This window comes from Callorhinus ursinus, unplaced genomic scaffold, assembly GCF_003265705.2.
Source record: "Callorhinus ursinus isolate GAN/ISIS: 27379988/994484 unplaced genomic scaffold, GSC_fseal_2.0 scaffold40, whole genome shotgun sequence".
In the NCBI taxonomy this organism is placed as follows: domain Eukaryota; kingdom Metazoa; phylum Chordata; class Mammalia; order Carnivora; family Otariidae; genus Callorhinus; species Callorhinus ursinus.
In genome coordinates this window covers 6,611,407-6,628,052 of record NW_027397102.1, presented here as the reverse complement: position 1 = coordinate 6,628,052, position 16,646 = coordinate 6,611,407, and the positions used below count along the sequence as shown (strand labels likewise).

General features: G+C 37.2%; 1 pseudogene; it reads right to left on the bottom strand.

Annotated features, from left to right (window-relative positions):
* Positions 1-14,930: 14,930 nt before the first annotated feature.
* LOC112816572 (nucleoporin SEH1 pseudogene) lies at positions 14,931-16,351 on the bottom strand (annotated as a pseudogene).
* Between the last annotated feature and the right edge of the window lie 295 nt (positions 16,352-16,646).

The window sequence follows — 16,646 nt, the reverse complement described above, 5'->3', positions numbered from 1 at the left end:
GTTCTTTAAGGTGTAGAGTTAGTTGGTGAATTCGGGATTTTGCTATTCTTTTTGAGTGAGGCTTGGATGGCTATGTATTTACCCCTTAGGACTGCCTTTACAGTATCCCATAGGTTTTGGACATATGTGTTTTCATTCTCATTTGTTTCCATGAATTGTTTAAGTTCTTCTTTGATTTCCTGGTTGGCTGAAACATTCTTGAGCAGAGTGGTCTTTAGCTTCCAAGTGTTTGAATTTCTGCCAATTTTTTTCTTGTGATTGAGTTCCACTTTTAAAGCATTGTGGTCTGAGAATATGCAGGGAATAATCTCAGTCTTTTGGTATCGGTTGAGACCTGATTTGTGACCCAGTATGTGGTCAATTCTGGAGAAAGTTTCATGTGCGCTCGAGAAGAAAGAGTATTCTGTTGTTTTAGGGTGGAATGTTCTGTATATATCTATGAGGTCCATCTGGTCCAGTGTGTCATTCAAAGCTCTTGTTTCCTTGTTGATTTTCTGCTTAGATGATCTGTCCATTGCTGAGAGTGGAGTATTGAGGTCTCCTACAATTAACGTATTGTTATCAATATGATTCTTTATTTTGGTTAACAGTTGGCTTATGTAGATGGCTCCTCCCATGTTGGGGGCATAGATTGACAATTGTTAGATCTTCTTGTTGGATAGACACTTTAAGAATGATATAGTGTCCTTCTGGGTCTCTAATTACAGACTTTAGTTTAAAATCTAATTTGTCTGATATAAGAATTGCTACTCCAGCTTTCTTTTGAGGTCCACTGTCATGGAAGATGGATATCCATCCCTTCACTTTTGGTCTGGATGTATCCTTAGGTTCAAAATGAGTCTCTTGTAGATAGCATATGGATGAGTCCTGTCTTTTTATCCAATCTGCAACCCTGTGCTCTTTTATGGGAGCATTTAGGCCATTCATGTTGAGAGTGATTATTGAAAGATATGAATTAATTGTCATCCTCTTGCGTGTGAAGACGTTGTATTTATAGATAGTCTTTGTAAATGTCTGTTGTATATCACTCGGGGTGTTTCTCCTTTTATAGAACCCCCCTTAATATTTCTTGCAGGGCTGGCTTAGTGGTCACATATTCTTTCAGTTTCTGTTGGTCATGGAAGCTCTGCATCTCTCCATCCATTCTAAATGACAGCCTTGCCGGATAAAGTATTCTTGGCTGCATGTTCTTCTCATTTAGTACTCTGAATATGTCTTGCCAGGCCTTTCTGGCTTGCCAGGTCTCTGTGGATAGGTCTGACATTATTCTGATGTTCCTCCCTCTGTATGTAAGAAATCTCTTCCTCCAAATGCCCTTAAGATGTTTCCTTGGTTCTAAGATTTGTGAGTTTTACTATTACATGCTGTGGTGTTGGCCTGTGTTCCTTGATCTTAGGAGGGGTCCTCTGTGCCCCCAGGACACGAATGTTTGTTTCATTCCCCAGATTAGAGAAGTTCTCAGCTACGATTTGCTCAAATATATCTTCTAGTCCTCTCTCTCTCCACTCTCCCCTGGGATTCCAATTATTCTGATATTGGATCGCTTCATGGTGTCACTTATTTCTCTGATTCTATTTTCATGGATTCTGAGTTGTTTTTCCCTGGCCTCCTCTTTTCCCTTTTTATCTATTAAATTGTCTTCCAGGTCACTAAATCGTTCTTCTGATTCACTTACCCTAGCTGTTAGATTATCTAGATTAGATTTATCTCATTGATAGCATTTTTAATTTCTGCCAATTCAGCTTTCATTTTTGCCCTTAGAGACTCTATGTTGTCATTAATTGATTTCTCCATTCTAGCTATTGTCTTCACAATTGCTAGCCTGAATTCCATCTCCGACATCTTGGTTATATCTGCATCCATTTGTAAGTCTGTGGTATAAATCATAATCTCTGAGTCTTTCCTATTTTGGGGGTTTGTCCGCCTAGTCATTCTGTTGATTGGTGGTTGAGGGATTTTATAGAGTCCAAATTATTGACCAGAACCCAAGCAAGATGCACCTGTTTTCTAGGGACCTTAGGGTTGCTGGCCTCTTGTTCTCCCAGCCTGTCTTCTGGGGGAGCAACCTGCCGCACTCTTACTCAGGCAACCTTGTTTGGGCAGAGTTGCCCTGCCCCCCTGAGTCAGGGGGTGGGACCAGTGGGAACCAGTTTTTTGGGGCTTTTGTTCTCTGGTGACTTTCCCTGGGAGCTTTCCGCATCTCTTCAGAGAGTCAGAGCAGAAGAGACAGTTTCCAACCCTCTACCTCAGAGCAGAGAGATTGCAGTCTGTTCTTCAGTGAGCTCTCCAGGCCACACTATCTCTGTTTCTGTCTGTGCTGCTATAAACTGCAGCATCCTGGGTTGTGCACCCCTCTGCAGTGTTCCCAGTCCTGCCTCCAGGTCGGGGCACATCTCTGCCCTTTGTGCTTCTAATACCCCTAGCCGCTCCCAGTTCACACACGTGACCCTGCCGCTCCAGGTTTCCATCCCCGGGGGCTGCGCTAAAGTTATTTCCCTGAGGCTACCGGTCTGCAAGTTTGTGCCCCATCCTCAGCGTGGGAGGCTATCGATCACCGGCGGTGTAGGATCCCCACAGCCAGGCTCCCTCCCGCTGCCATTTATCCTCCAATATCTGCCCGCAGAATCACAGCTCCCTACTTCCTATCTCAAAACCAACTGCCTGTGATAATCTGTTTGTAGAGATCCATACCTTCTTACATCTTAGGCTGATTTCGTGGGAGCTCAGGGTGGTCTGGTAGATATCCAGCTCAATTCCGGGGACCAGTTTTAATAGGGTCCCCTACTCCTCCTCCATCTTTTTCCTCCCTCCATCATTAGTTTTTGATGTAGTGTTCCATGATTCATTATTTGAGTATAACACCCAGTGCTCCATTCAGTACGTGTCCTCTTTAATACCCATCACCAGGCTAACCCATCCCCCCACCCCCTCCCCTCTAGAACCGTCAGTTTGTTTCTCAGAGTCCATAGTCTCTCATGGTTTGTCTCCCCCTCCGATATCCCCCCTTCATTTCTCCCTTCCTACTATCTTCTTTTTTAAAAAAATATATAAAGTATTATTTGTTTCAGAGGTACAGGTCTGCGATTCAACAGTCTTACACAATTCACAGAGCTCACATAGCACATACCCTCTCCAATATCTATCACCCTGCCACCCCATCCCTCCCACTGCCCACCACTCCAGCAACCCTCAGTTTGTTTCCTGAGATGAAGAATTCCTCATATCAGTGAGATCATATGATACATGTCTTTCTCTGGTTTACTTATTTTGCTCAGCATAATATCCTCCAGTTCCATCCACATCATTGCAAATGGCAAGATTTCATTCCTTTTGATGGCTGCATAACATTCTATTGTTTATATATACCATATCTTCTTTACCCATTCATCTCTTGATGCACATCTTGGCTCTTTCCATAGTTTGGCTATTGTGGACATTGCTGCTATCAACATTGGGGTGCACACACCCCTTCGGACCACTACATTTGTATCAACTCTTCATTATTTACTGTTACAGAGAAGCAAAACTGGTAATCTAAAAAAATTTTGATGCAACATTACAATGTATTTGACTCCTGAATGAAATATGATTATGTCTAACGGAATTGGGGAATTCCTTACACATATATATGGGTTGTCTTTTCTCACTTTTATTAAAAACAGGATGATCTTTTTTTATAAGTTTTTATTTAAATTCCAGTTAGCTAACATACTGTGTAATATTAGTTTCAGGTGTACAATATTATGATTAAAAAAGTCAATACAACACCTGGTGCTCATCACAAGTGCACTCCTTAATCTCCATCTCTTATTTAACCCATCTCCCCACCCAATTCCCAATTTGTTCTATATACCTAGAAATCTGTTTCTTGGTTTACCTCTCTTTTTAGTCACTTCACTTGTTTGTTTTGATTTTTAAAATCCACATATAAGTAAAATCATATGGTATTTGTCTTTCTCTGACTGGCTTATTTTGCTTAGCATGAGACTCTCTAGCTCAATCCATGTCATTGAAGATGTCAAGATTTAATTCTTTTTTATGGTTGAGAAATATTCCACCCAAATTGATTACTATATATATATATTTATATATATATATATATATAGTATGGTGTAAGAAACTGATACAGTTTCATTCTTCTGCATGCTACTCTCCAGTTTTTCCAACACTATTTATTGAAGAGACTGTCTTTTTTCTTTTGGATATTCTTTCCTGCTTTGTGGAAGATTAATTGACCATATACTTGTGCATTCATTTCTGGGTTTTCTACTCTGTTCCATTGAACTATGTGTCAATTTTTGTGCCAGTACCATACTCTTTTTGACCTACAGCTTTGTAATATAACTTGATGTCCAGAATTGTGATGCTTACAGCTTTGCTTTTGTTTTTCAGGGTTACTTTGACTACTTGGGGTCTTTTGTGGTTCCATACAAATTTTAGGATTGTTTGTTCTAGCTCTGTGAAAAATGCTGGTGGTATTTTGATGGGGATCACATTAAATGAATAGATTGCTTTGGGTAGTATAGAAATTTTAACAATATTCATTCTTCCAATACATGAGCATGGAATGTCTTTCCATTTCTTTGTGTCATCTTCAATTTCTTTCATCAGTGTTTTAAAATTTCAGAGTACAGTTTTTACACCTGTTTGGTTATGTTTATTTCTAGGTAACTTAATATTTTAGTGCAATTGTAAATGGGATTCTTAATTTCTCTTTCTGCTGATTCATTATTGGTGTTTAAATATACAACAGATTTCTGTACATTGACTCTGTATCCTGTGACTTTACTGAATTTGTTTATCACTTCTAGCATTTTTTTTATTGGAATCTTTCAAGTTTTCTATATATACTATCATGTCATCTGCAAACAGTGGAAGTTTTATTTCTTCCTTACTAATTTGGATGCCAATTTCTTTTTGTTGTCTGATTGCTGGGGATAGGACTTCCAGTACTATGTTGAATAAAAGTGGTGAGAGTGGACAACCTTGTCTTGTTCATGATTTTAGGGGAAAGCCTCTCAGTTTTTCCCTATTGAAGATAAAGTTAGCTGTAGTTATTTTCATATATGGCCCTTATTATGTTGAGGCTGTTCCTTCTAAACTAACTAACTTTGTTAGAGCACTTTTATTGTGAATGGATGTTTACATTGTCAAATGAGTTTCTGTATCTATTGAAATGATTAAATGATTCTCTTCCTTTCTATTATTGATGTAATTATCATGTTGATTGATTTGCAAATATTGAATCACTTCTGCAACACAAGGATAAATCCCATTGGTCATGGTGAATGATTTTTTAATGTGTTTTTGGATTTGGTTTGCTAGTATTTTGTTGAGGAATTTTACATCTATGTTCATCAAAGATATAAAGATATTGGCCTATAATCCTTTTTGTTTTTGTGTGTGTCTTTGTCTCCTTTGGGAATCAGGGTAAATCTGACCTCATATAATGAATTTGGAAATTTTCCTTCCTTTACTATTTTTTGAAATATTTGAGAAGAATAGGTATTAACTCTTCTTAAAATGTTTGATAGAGTTCTCCTGGAAAGCTGTCTCATCCTGGACTTTTGCTTGTTGGGAGTTTGATTACTGATTCAATTTCTTTGGTGGTAATTTGTTTGTTCAAATTTCCTATTTTGTTGTTTCAGTCTTGGTAGTTTATATATTTCTAGAAATGTATCCATTTCTTCTGAGTTTTCTAATGATTTGCATATAGTTATTTTTATAATATTCTCCTATAATTCTTGTATTTCTGTGGTGTTGGTTGTTATTTCTCCTCTCTCATTTCTGATTTTATTCATATGGATCCTTTCCCTTTTTTCTTGAAAAGTCTGGCTGGAGATTTATCCATTTTACTGTTTCTGTTTTTTTTTTTTTTTTTTAAAAAACCACCTCTTGGTTTCATTGATCTGTTCTATTGTTTTTTAGTTTCTATTTCATTTATTTCTGCTCTAATCTTTATTATTGCATTCCTTCTGCTAGTTTTAAGCTTCAGTTTTTGTTCTTTTTCAAGCTCCTTTAGGTGTAAGGTTAGGTTGTTTATTTGAGATTTTACTTGCTTCTTGAGGTAGGCCTTTAACACTATAAACTTATCTCTTGGAACTGCATTTGCTGTATCCAGAAGATTTTGATATGTTGTATTTTCATTTCCATTTGCTTCCATGTATTTTTTAAATTTCTTCCTTGATTTCCTGGTTGATCCATTCATCATTTAATAGTATGTTATTTTTTATTATTATTTAAATTCAATTTGCCAAGTTATAGTACATCATTAGTTTTTGATATAATGTTCAATAATTATTGTGGCCTTTCCAGATTTTTTTGTGGTTGGCTCCATTTTTTAAGATTTATTTATTTATTTGAAAGAGAGGGGTGGGGAAGGGGCACAGGGGGAGAGAGATCTAAGAAGTAGGCTCCACACAGAGCAGAGCCCAATGCAGGGCTCACTCTCACAACCCTGAGATCATGACCTGTGCCGAGGAAACCAAGATTTGGACGCTTAACCTACTGAGCCACACAGGCACCCCTGTGGTTGACTTCTACTTTCATAACTTTGTTGTCAGAAAAGGTGCATGGTATGATTTCGAGTTTCTGCAATATGTTGAGGCGTGTTTTGTCACCTAATATGTCATTTATTCCTCTTTTGAAAGGAAACTATTCTGATGATTTAGGATGGAATGTTCTAAATATATGGTAAATCCATCTATTCCAGTAGGTCATTCAAAGCCAGTGTTTCTTTGTTGATTTTCTGTTTAGTGGATCTGTCCATTGATGTATTTGGGTTATTAAAGTCCCCTACTATTATTATATTACTATTGAGTAGTTCCTTTATATTTGTTATTAACTAGTTTATGTATTTTGGTGCTCCCATTTTGTGTACATAAATATTTATAATTGTTATATGTTTCTGTTGGATTATCTCCTTCGTTATTATATAGTGTCTTTTCCTGTCTCTTGTCACAGTCTTTTTTTTAAAGATTTTATTTATTTATTTGACAGAGAGAGAGACAGCTAGAGAGGGAATACAAGCAGGGGGAGTGGGAGAGGGAGAAGCAGGCTTCCTGCGGAGCAGGGAGCCCGATGTGGGACTTGATCCCAGGACCCTGGGATCATGACCTGAGCCGAAGGCAGATGCTTAATGACTGAGCTACCCAGGTGCCCCTATTGTCACAGTCTTTGTTTTAAAGTCTACATATGTGGAATTTAAGAAAGAAAAGAGATGAACATAGGGGAAGAGGGAAAAAGAGAGGGAGGCAATCCATGAGACTCAACTACAGAGAACAAACTGAGGGCTGATAGAGGAAGGATGGTAGTGGATGGGCTAGATAAGTGGTGCATTTTTTTTAAGATTTTATTTATTTATTTGAGAGAGAGGGAGAATGAGAGATAGAGAGCACGAGAGGGAAGAGGGTCAGAGGGAGAAGCAGACTCCCTGCTGAGCAGGGAGTCTGATGCGGGACTCGATCCCGGGACTCCAGGATCATGACCTGAGCCGAAGGCAGTCACTTAACCAACTGAGCCACCCAGGCACCCAATAAGGGGTGCATATTAAGAGTGCACTGGTTATGATGAGCACTGGGTATTAATATACAAGTGATGAATCACTAAATTCTCCTGAAACCAACATTACACTATATTTTAACTAACTAGAATTGAAATAAAAACTTGAGGGGTGTCTGGGTGGCTCAGTCAGTTAAGTACCCAACTCTTGATCTTAGCTCAAATCTTGATCTCAGGATCATGAGTTTAAGCCTCACATTGTGCTACATGCTGGTGGTGGAGCTTACTTAAAAATACATACATACATACATACATACATAAAAACTTGAAACAAAAAAAGAAAAGAAAGTCTATTTTGTCCAATATAAGTATTGCTAATCTGCCTTTCTTTTGACATACATTTGCATGATAAATATTTTTGCATTCTCTCATGTTCAATCTTCAGGTGTGTTTAGATCTAAAATGAGTCTCCTGTAGGCAACATATAGATGGGTCTTCTTTTTTTTTCCTTATCCATTCTGTCACTCTAGGCCTTTTCTTTGAGTTTTAGTCCATTTTCACTCAAAGTAATTATTAATAGATATGTATTTATTGCTATTTTGTTCCTTGTTGTATAGTTATTTTGGTTGTCTTTCTCTGATCTTTTCTTCTCTTGCTCTCTGTCATAGTTTGTTGGCTCTCTTTAGTGATTTACTTGGATTCCTTTATCTTTATTCTCTGAGTATCTGTTACTGGTTTTTCATTTGCAGGTACCATTAGGTTTGTATATAACATCTTCTGCATAGAGCAGTCTATATTAAGTTGATGGTTGTTTAAGTTTGAACCCATTCTTTATTCCTCTCCTCCACATGCTTTAGGTAAATAGTGTCATATTTTACATTCTTTTATTTTGTTTGTTCCTGTACTGATATTTCCACTCAAAAATTCTCCTTTAATATTTCTTGCAGGGCTAGTTTAGTGCTCTCAAACTCCCTTAGTTTTGTTCAGGAAATTCTTTATCCTCTTTATCTCTCCTTCTATTCTGAACGATAGCTTTGCTGGATAGAGTATTCTTGGCTGTAGACTTTTCCCATTTAACATTTTGAATATATCATGCCACTCCACCTAGCTTGCAAAGTTTTTGCTGAAAAATCTGCACATAGCCTTATGGAGGTTCCCTTGTGTGCACCTGTGTTCTTCTGTCTTGCTGCTTTTAATTTTTTTTTCCTTATCAGTATGTTGCCATTTTAATTATAATGTGCCTTGGTGTGGATCTGCTTTTTTTTGACAGATTTTGTTTTGCCAAAATAAAATCTTGATTCTACTGGGGGTTTTCTGTGCTTCCTGGATCTGAATATCTGTTGCTTTTCCCAGATTAGTGTTTTCAGCTATTATCTCTTCAAATAATTTCCCCCCTTTTCTCTCTCTTCTCCTATAATGTGAATGTTATTAAGTTTGATGAAGTCACTGTGTTCCCTAAGCCTATTCTCATTTTTCATAATTTTATTTTCTCTCTTTTGTTCAGTTTGATTATTTTCCTTTAGTTTGTTTTCTAGGTCATTCATTCCTCTGCTTCTTCCAGCCTGCTGTTTAATCCATCCAAGCATGTTTCTCATTTCATTTTTTCAACCCTTTTTCTCTGCTATATTATTCCTTATCTCTGTGTTAAGGATCTCACTCATATCTTCCACTTTTTTCTCAAGTCCAGTGAGTATCCTTATGATCATTACTTTAAATTTCTCTATCAGACATGTTACTTATATCTGTTTCACTTAAATCTCTGGCTGTGGCCTTGTCCTGTTATTTCATTTGAGACAAATTCCTCTATCTTCTCATTCTGTCTATGTCTGTGCATTTTTCTGTGTTTGGAAAGTCAGCTACATCCTCTGTTCTTGAGGGTAATGGCCTTATGAAGAAGAGGTCCTGTAGTGCTCTGAACTGTAGTGTCCCCTCTTCCCCAGGGCCTGGCACTTCTGGAGTGTCTCCAATGTGTGCTGCACGCACTCTGCTGTTGTCCTGGCTGCCTTATCCTTCAGGACAGTCATCTGTAGATGGTCACCTTGCTTCTTGTGGGCAGTGTTTGGTCCCTGGTTTGAATGTGGCTCGTTTTAACTAGGTGTGCTCTGGTCTCCTTGTGAAATGAAACCTGTTGCCCCTGCTTCCAGAACCAAGACTCCAGAAAATTTCCATATTGGGAGATACAGTGTGAGCATTGGTTTGGGCCTGACTTCTGGGGAAAGGGACCTGCTGCCCTGGGACTGAGGCAAGCCTAACAGGGAATGGCAGTTCCACCAGAGTGTGATGTGGTGGGGCTTGGTGTAAGGAAGTCAGGTAGTGATTGTCTGTGCTGTGCAGGTTCCCACACATGGTTTTGTGTTTATGCTGAAGGGTGGGGGAGAGAAATGGCACCTGTCAGTTTCTTTGTTCCAGAAGAGGTGTCTCCATGAATCCTGCTTCTCTAGGACATGCTCTGAGAGGAGCAAATAACTTTCCCATTGTTTGCCCCAGGCACTCTTCAGATCAGTGTTTCCAGGCTATCTGTCCCCAGATTGTTTGACTTGACTGTTCTCAAAGAGCAGCCCAAATGCTTCAGAGCTCTCCCCAAATCAAGCCCAGTGACTTCAAACTCCAAGCTTTAAGCCCCACTGGTTGCAATAACTCAGGAAATTCAGACTCTTTCACTCTCCAAGTTAATTGTTTTGGGGATCTGTTTTCCCCATGTGCTCCCCTGTGTGCTAGTCTGTCTTTTGCCCTTCTCTGTGACTGTGGCTCCCCACAGCAGCAGCCACAAACTGTTTCTCTCCCAACCATGTCTCCACACTTCCTGCCTTCTTCAATGTGGTCTCTTCTCTACCTTTAGTTGTGAAGTTTGTTCTGCCAGTCTTCAAGTCAATTTCTGGGGTATTTAGGATGATTTGATTGTTATCTAATTACATCCATCAAATGAGGCAAGCCTAGGGTCCTCCTACTTCATCACCATCTTCCAGACTCCTTTTTAAAATTTTTTTATGAGTACAGTTGAAACACAATGTTACATTAATTCCAGGTGTACCACATGTTTCAATATCTCTATACATTATGTTATGCTTACCTCAAGTGTAGCTACAATGTGTAACCATGCAATGCTCTTTCAATATCAGTGACTATACTCCCTATGCTGTATGTTTAACTTGCATGACATTCATACCTCAAGTTGAAGCCTGTATCTCCCACTCCCCTTCACTCTCTTCCTAATCCCACACTTTCTTTCTTTTAACAACCATCAGTTTGTTCTCTGTATTTATAGAAGTAATTCTGGGTTTTTTCGTTTATTCATTTGTTTATTTAGATGCCACATATGAGTGAAATCATATGCTATTTGTATTCTCATTCTGATGTATTTTACTTAGCATAATAGTTTCTAGTTCCTTCCATATTGTTGCAAGTGGCAAGATCATCCTTTTTTATGGGTGTGTACATTCCATTGTATACATAAACCACATCTTTATCTATTCATCTATCAATGGACACTTGCATTGGTTACTGTAAATAATGTTGCAAGAAACAGGATTGCATATAGCTACTTGAATTAGTGTTTTTGTTTTCTTTGGGTAAATACCCAGTAGTGGAATACTTGGATGACATAGGATTTTTACTTTTAAGTTTTGAGGAAACTTCATATCCCTTTCCACATTGGCTGTACCAATTTGCATTCTCCCCAACAGTGCACAAGGTTTTGCTTTTCTCCACATTCTTGCCAACACTGGTTATTTGTTCTTTTTTTTATTTATTTATTTTAGCCATTCTGAAAGTCATAAGGTGAGAACTAATTGTGATTTTTGCTTACTTTTCCCACATGACTAGTGATGTTGAGTATCTTTTCATGTGTCTATTTGGACACCTGGATGTCTTCTTTGGGAAAATTAAGTCTATTAAGGTCCTCTGTCCATTTTTAAACCAGATTTGTGTGTGTGTGTGTGTGTGTGTGTGTGTGTGTGTGTGTGTGTTTAATTGTCTAAGTACTTTATATATTTTGTATATTAACTTCTTATCACATATATCATTTACAGTAACATTTTTCCATTCAGTATGTTATCTTTTTGTTTTGTTGATGGTTTCACTTGCTGTGCAAAACCTTTTTATTTTGATGTAGTCCCAATAGTTTATTTTTGCTTTTGTATCTCTTGTCTTAGGAACATATTGGGAAAATGTTGCTATGGCCAATGTAAAAAAAACTACTGCTTATATTCCTTTCTAGAATTTTTATAGTTTGCTTTCACTTTAATGTCTTTAGTCTACTTTGAGTTTATTTTTGTGCATGGTGTTAAAAAGTGGTCCAGTTTTATTCTTTTACATGAAGCTGTCCAGTTTTCCCAGCACAATTTGCTGAAGAGACTGTCTTTTCTCCATTGTATGTTCTTGTTTCCCTTGTCATAAATTAATTAATCATATAAGCATGGGATTCTTTCTAGGCTATCTATTCTATTCCATTAATCTATGTGTCTGTTTTTGTGTCAGTACCATGTTGTTTTTGTAGTTTATTTTGAAAACTAGAATTGTGATATATCCAGCTGTGTTCTTCTTTCTTATGATTGCTTTGGCCATTTGGGGTGTCTCATAGTTCCATGCAATTTTTTACATGCTTTTATTGAAGTATAATTAACATACAGTATTATATTATTTTCATGTGTACAATATAATGATTCAACAATTATATACATTACTCAGTGCTGAGTCCTAGAAATATACATTACTCAGTACTATATAAAAGTACACTTGATCCTCTTTATCAATTTCACCTTTTCCCCCACTCACCTACCCTCTTGCAACCAACAAATTTTCTATGTATTTAAGAGTCTGGTTTTATGTCTCTCTTAATTCTTGTTTGTTCATGTTTTGTGTTTCTTCAAATCCACATATGAGTGAAATAATATGATACTAATCTTTCTTTGACTGACTGATTTTGCTTAGCATTATATCTTTTAGGTCCATTTATGTTGTTGCAAATGACAAGACTTCATTTTTTGAAGCTTAGTAATATTCTATTGCATATATATATACCACATCTTTATCCACTCATCTATGGATGGACATTTGGGTTGCTTCTTTATCTTGGCTATTGTCAATAATGCTGCAATAAACATAGGGGTGCATATATCCTTTCAAATTAGTGTTTTCATTTTCTCTGCATAAATACCTAGTAGTAAGGTTACTGGATTATATGTAAATTTTATTTTTAATTTTTTGAGGAAATGTCATACTATCTTCCACAGTGACCGCACCAGTTTACATTCCTACCAACAGTGCACAAGGATTCTCCATATCCTCACCAACACCTGTTGTTTCTTGTGTTTTTTATTTTAGTCATTCTGACAGGTATGAGGTGGTATCTCATTGTAGATTTGATTTACATTTCCCTGATGATGAGTGATATTGAGCATCTTTTCATGTGTCTGTTAGCCATCTGTATATATTTTTTTGGAAAAATGTCTATTCATGTCCCTACCCATTTTTTATTCAGATTGTTTGTTTCTTTTCTTTTTATTTTGGTGTTGAGTTGTATAAGTTCTTTATATATTTTAGAAATTAACCTATTATCAGATATATCATTTGCAAATATCTTTTCTTATTAAGAAGGTTGCCTTTCTGTTTCTTGATGGTTTCCTTCATCCTGCAAAATCTTTTTATTTTGGTGTAGTCCCAATAGTTTAATTTTCTTTTGTTTCCCTTGTCAAAGGAGACAGATCTAGAAAAATATTTCTAAAGACAGTATCAAACAAATTACTGCTTAGGTTATCTTCTAAGAGTTTTATGTTTTCAGGTCTCACATTTACATCTTTAATCCATTTTGTTTATTTTTGTGTATGGTGTAACAAAGTGGTCCAGTTTTATTCTTTTGCATGCAGCAGCCCAGTTTTTCCAGCATCCTTTGTTGAAGAGACTTTCTTTTCCCCATTGTATATTCTTGATTTTTTTGTCATAGATTAATTGACTTTATAAGCATGAGTTTATTTCTGGGCTCTCTATTCTGTTCCATTTGTTTGTTACAGGTAGTAGTCAAAAGTGTATGGTATTGGTTCCATACAAATTATTATTTTTTTAAAGATTTATTTATTTATTTATTTATTTATTTATTTTTATTTGAAAGAGAGAGAGAGGGAGAGAGTATGAACACAGAGATAAAGAGTGAAGCTGACTCCTTGCTGAGCAGAGAGCTTAATGTGGGGCTCAAGCCCAGGACCCTGAGACAATGACCTGAGCTGAAGGCAGACACTTAACTAACTGAACCACCCAGGTGGCCCACAGATTATTATTATTTCTTCTACTTTTGTGAAAAATGGTGTTAGTATTTTGATAAGGATTTCATTAAATCTCTAAATTGATTTGGGTAGTATAAATACTTTAACAATACTGATTCTTACAATCTATGAGCACTGAATATCTTTCCATTTGTGTCATCTTCAATTTTTTTCATTAATGTTTATAGTTATCCATGTACAGGTTTTTCACTTCCCTGGTTGTCTTCCTAGATATTTTGTGCTTGTGTGCAATTCTAAATGGAATTGTTTTCTTAATTTCACTTTGTGCTACTTTGTTATTAGTGTTTAGAAGCACTAATGATTTCTGGGTATTAATTTTGAATCCCGCAACTTTATTGAATTCATTTATTACTTCTAGTAGTTTCCTGGTGGAATGTTCAGAATTTTCTCTTTTTAAAATTTTATTTAAATTCAAGTTAGTTAACATATAGTGTATTATTAGTTTCAGTGGTAGAATTTAGTGATTCAGCAGTTGCATGTAACACCCAGTGTTCATTACATCAAGTGCCCTCCTTAATGTCCATAACCCAATTACCCCATCTGCCCACACCCCTCACCTCCAGCATCCTTGTTTGTTCCCTATAAAGAGTCTCCTATGGTTTGCCTCCCTCTCTGTTTTTATCTTATTTTATTTTTCCTTCCCCTCCCTTATGTTCACCTGTTTTGTTTCTTAAATTCTACATATGGGTGGAATCATATGGTATTTGTCTTTCTCTGAGTGACTTGTTTCGTTAAGCATAATACTCTCTAACTCCATCCATATTGTTGTAAATGGCAAGATTTCATTCTTTTTGATGGATGAGTAATATTATGTTTGTGTGTATAGCACTTTTGCATTTATTGAAATAATCATTGTTTTATTGAAAAAATCATTTTTTATCTTTTGTTTTATAGATGTGGTGTAATCCATTGATTAATTTGTGAATATCGAACCACCTTTGCATCCTTGGAAGAAATCTCAATTAATCATGGTAAATAATCTTTTAATATATTATTGAATGCTGTTTGCTAATATTTTTTTTATCTTTATGAAAAATATTTATTCAACCTTCAAATTAAAATTATAAAAATTCATCATTTTAGCTTACTGTTTAGAAAACAAAAGTAATAAGCCTATGTTCTCCAAATGGATAAAGTGATATTTTCCCTCCTCCCAACTACTTATAAGGATAGTAACAATCCTTTTAATTTTAAAACCCATGTTAAGTTCAGGAACATTTCAAAAAATTGATTTGGTGACAATGTTTCAACAAAAAGCCTCTCCATTTATATTTCAAAAGCTTCAAATAGTGTCAATAAACTGGCTAGTACAAAAAAAATGAAATACACTGGACTTTTAAAGGCCTTTTGGATTGCGTTTAGTAGTAAGCTGGCTGCTGGTGTATATTGGGAGAGGTCAAAAGGCACTGGGGAAGGGGAAAAGGAGCTCGCTTTCCATTCCTGTGTGCATGCAACAAGCAGCAAAACAGCAAAGTTACTTCAGTTAGCTGGTACTCAGCTGTGCTTTCTGCCAGAAGATCATTTAATGAATTTTGAAGATTTGGGATATTTGAACCTAGGGAAGGATTTGAGTTTCCCTGCTGAGAATCCCTATTGACAGGGCTCTCATTACCTTTCAAAATATCAGTATACTTCCAATTGTCCATATAATTAGCTTTCCACAGTCTTACACAGCCATCATCTCCTGAAGATGCTAGCACTGTTCCTGTTATATTCCAACTCACTCACCAGACCTGGGAATTATGATTATCAAACTGAGCCACTATATGGATTTCAAGTTTTGTGGGCCCACCAGAAGAAGTAAGTTTTTTCCTCACAGGCTTTAATGTAAAAATCCTCATATCTTTCGTTGCTATGCCTAGAATATGGAAAAATCTTCCCAAGTTTGGAGCAAAGGCAATGTTATGTACAGGATCTGTGACTGTCATGAGGGTTTCAGCTTTTGCATATTTCCTGGTATTTTCATTATATTCAAAAATCTGAACCTTGGCCATTGCATTTGGACTATTGTCATCACTTCCTACAGCTGTCATGGGGGAATGAGCACGAGAACTTGAAGGGTTCCAAGAAATACAACTACAGTTTAGCTTACGTGAAATCTCATGCTGCAGAGACCACTGGCTGAGATTCATAACATCTGGCACGCCATATATTCTTACTATACCATCTGCTGAACAGGTTGCTAACATAAGACCCATGTGCTTAGGAGCAAATTTCACATCAGTAACAGATGTTCTGCCATCCACTAGAGTTGTCCTCTTAACCCAGTGACTCTGTCCTCGAAGTTTATCATTTGATTCTCCTACTATTTCTTCCCACACAGCAGCTGTTCCGTCAAAAGAACAAGAAGTCAAAATCTGTCCAAATTCAGGATGGGCCCATGTCACATGCCACACAGATCTACTATGTATCTTCCAGGTAGCGGTACAATGGCAATCCCCACTTTCACTTTTATCCCAGACCTTGACGCTCTGGTCGCTGGAGCAGGTAGCCATCAGTCACCCATGGGAGTCTAAAGAGACATCATGGATGAGATCTTTACGGTCCACCGCGATGTGGAGCGCCACAAACATGGCTTCCGTCTCGCAGCGCCTCCTCCGTCTGCCCCTCCCACCACCGAAGGGGGCGGCTCCGAGGTGCTGGGACTGCAGCCCACTAGGATCCCGCAGCCAACAGGGCGCGCCCGGCTCGTGAGGTCCCCGCGCAACCCACGCTGCCGGTTTGCTAATATTTTGTTGATGACTTTTGAATCTGTATTCATTAAGGATATTGACATGTAGGATTTATCAATTTTGTTTATCTTGTCAAGGAATAAGGTCTTGGTTTCATTGATCTTTTCTATTGTTTTGTTTGGTTTTAGTCTCTATC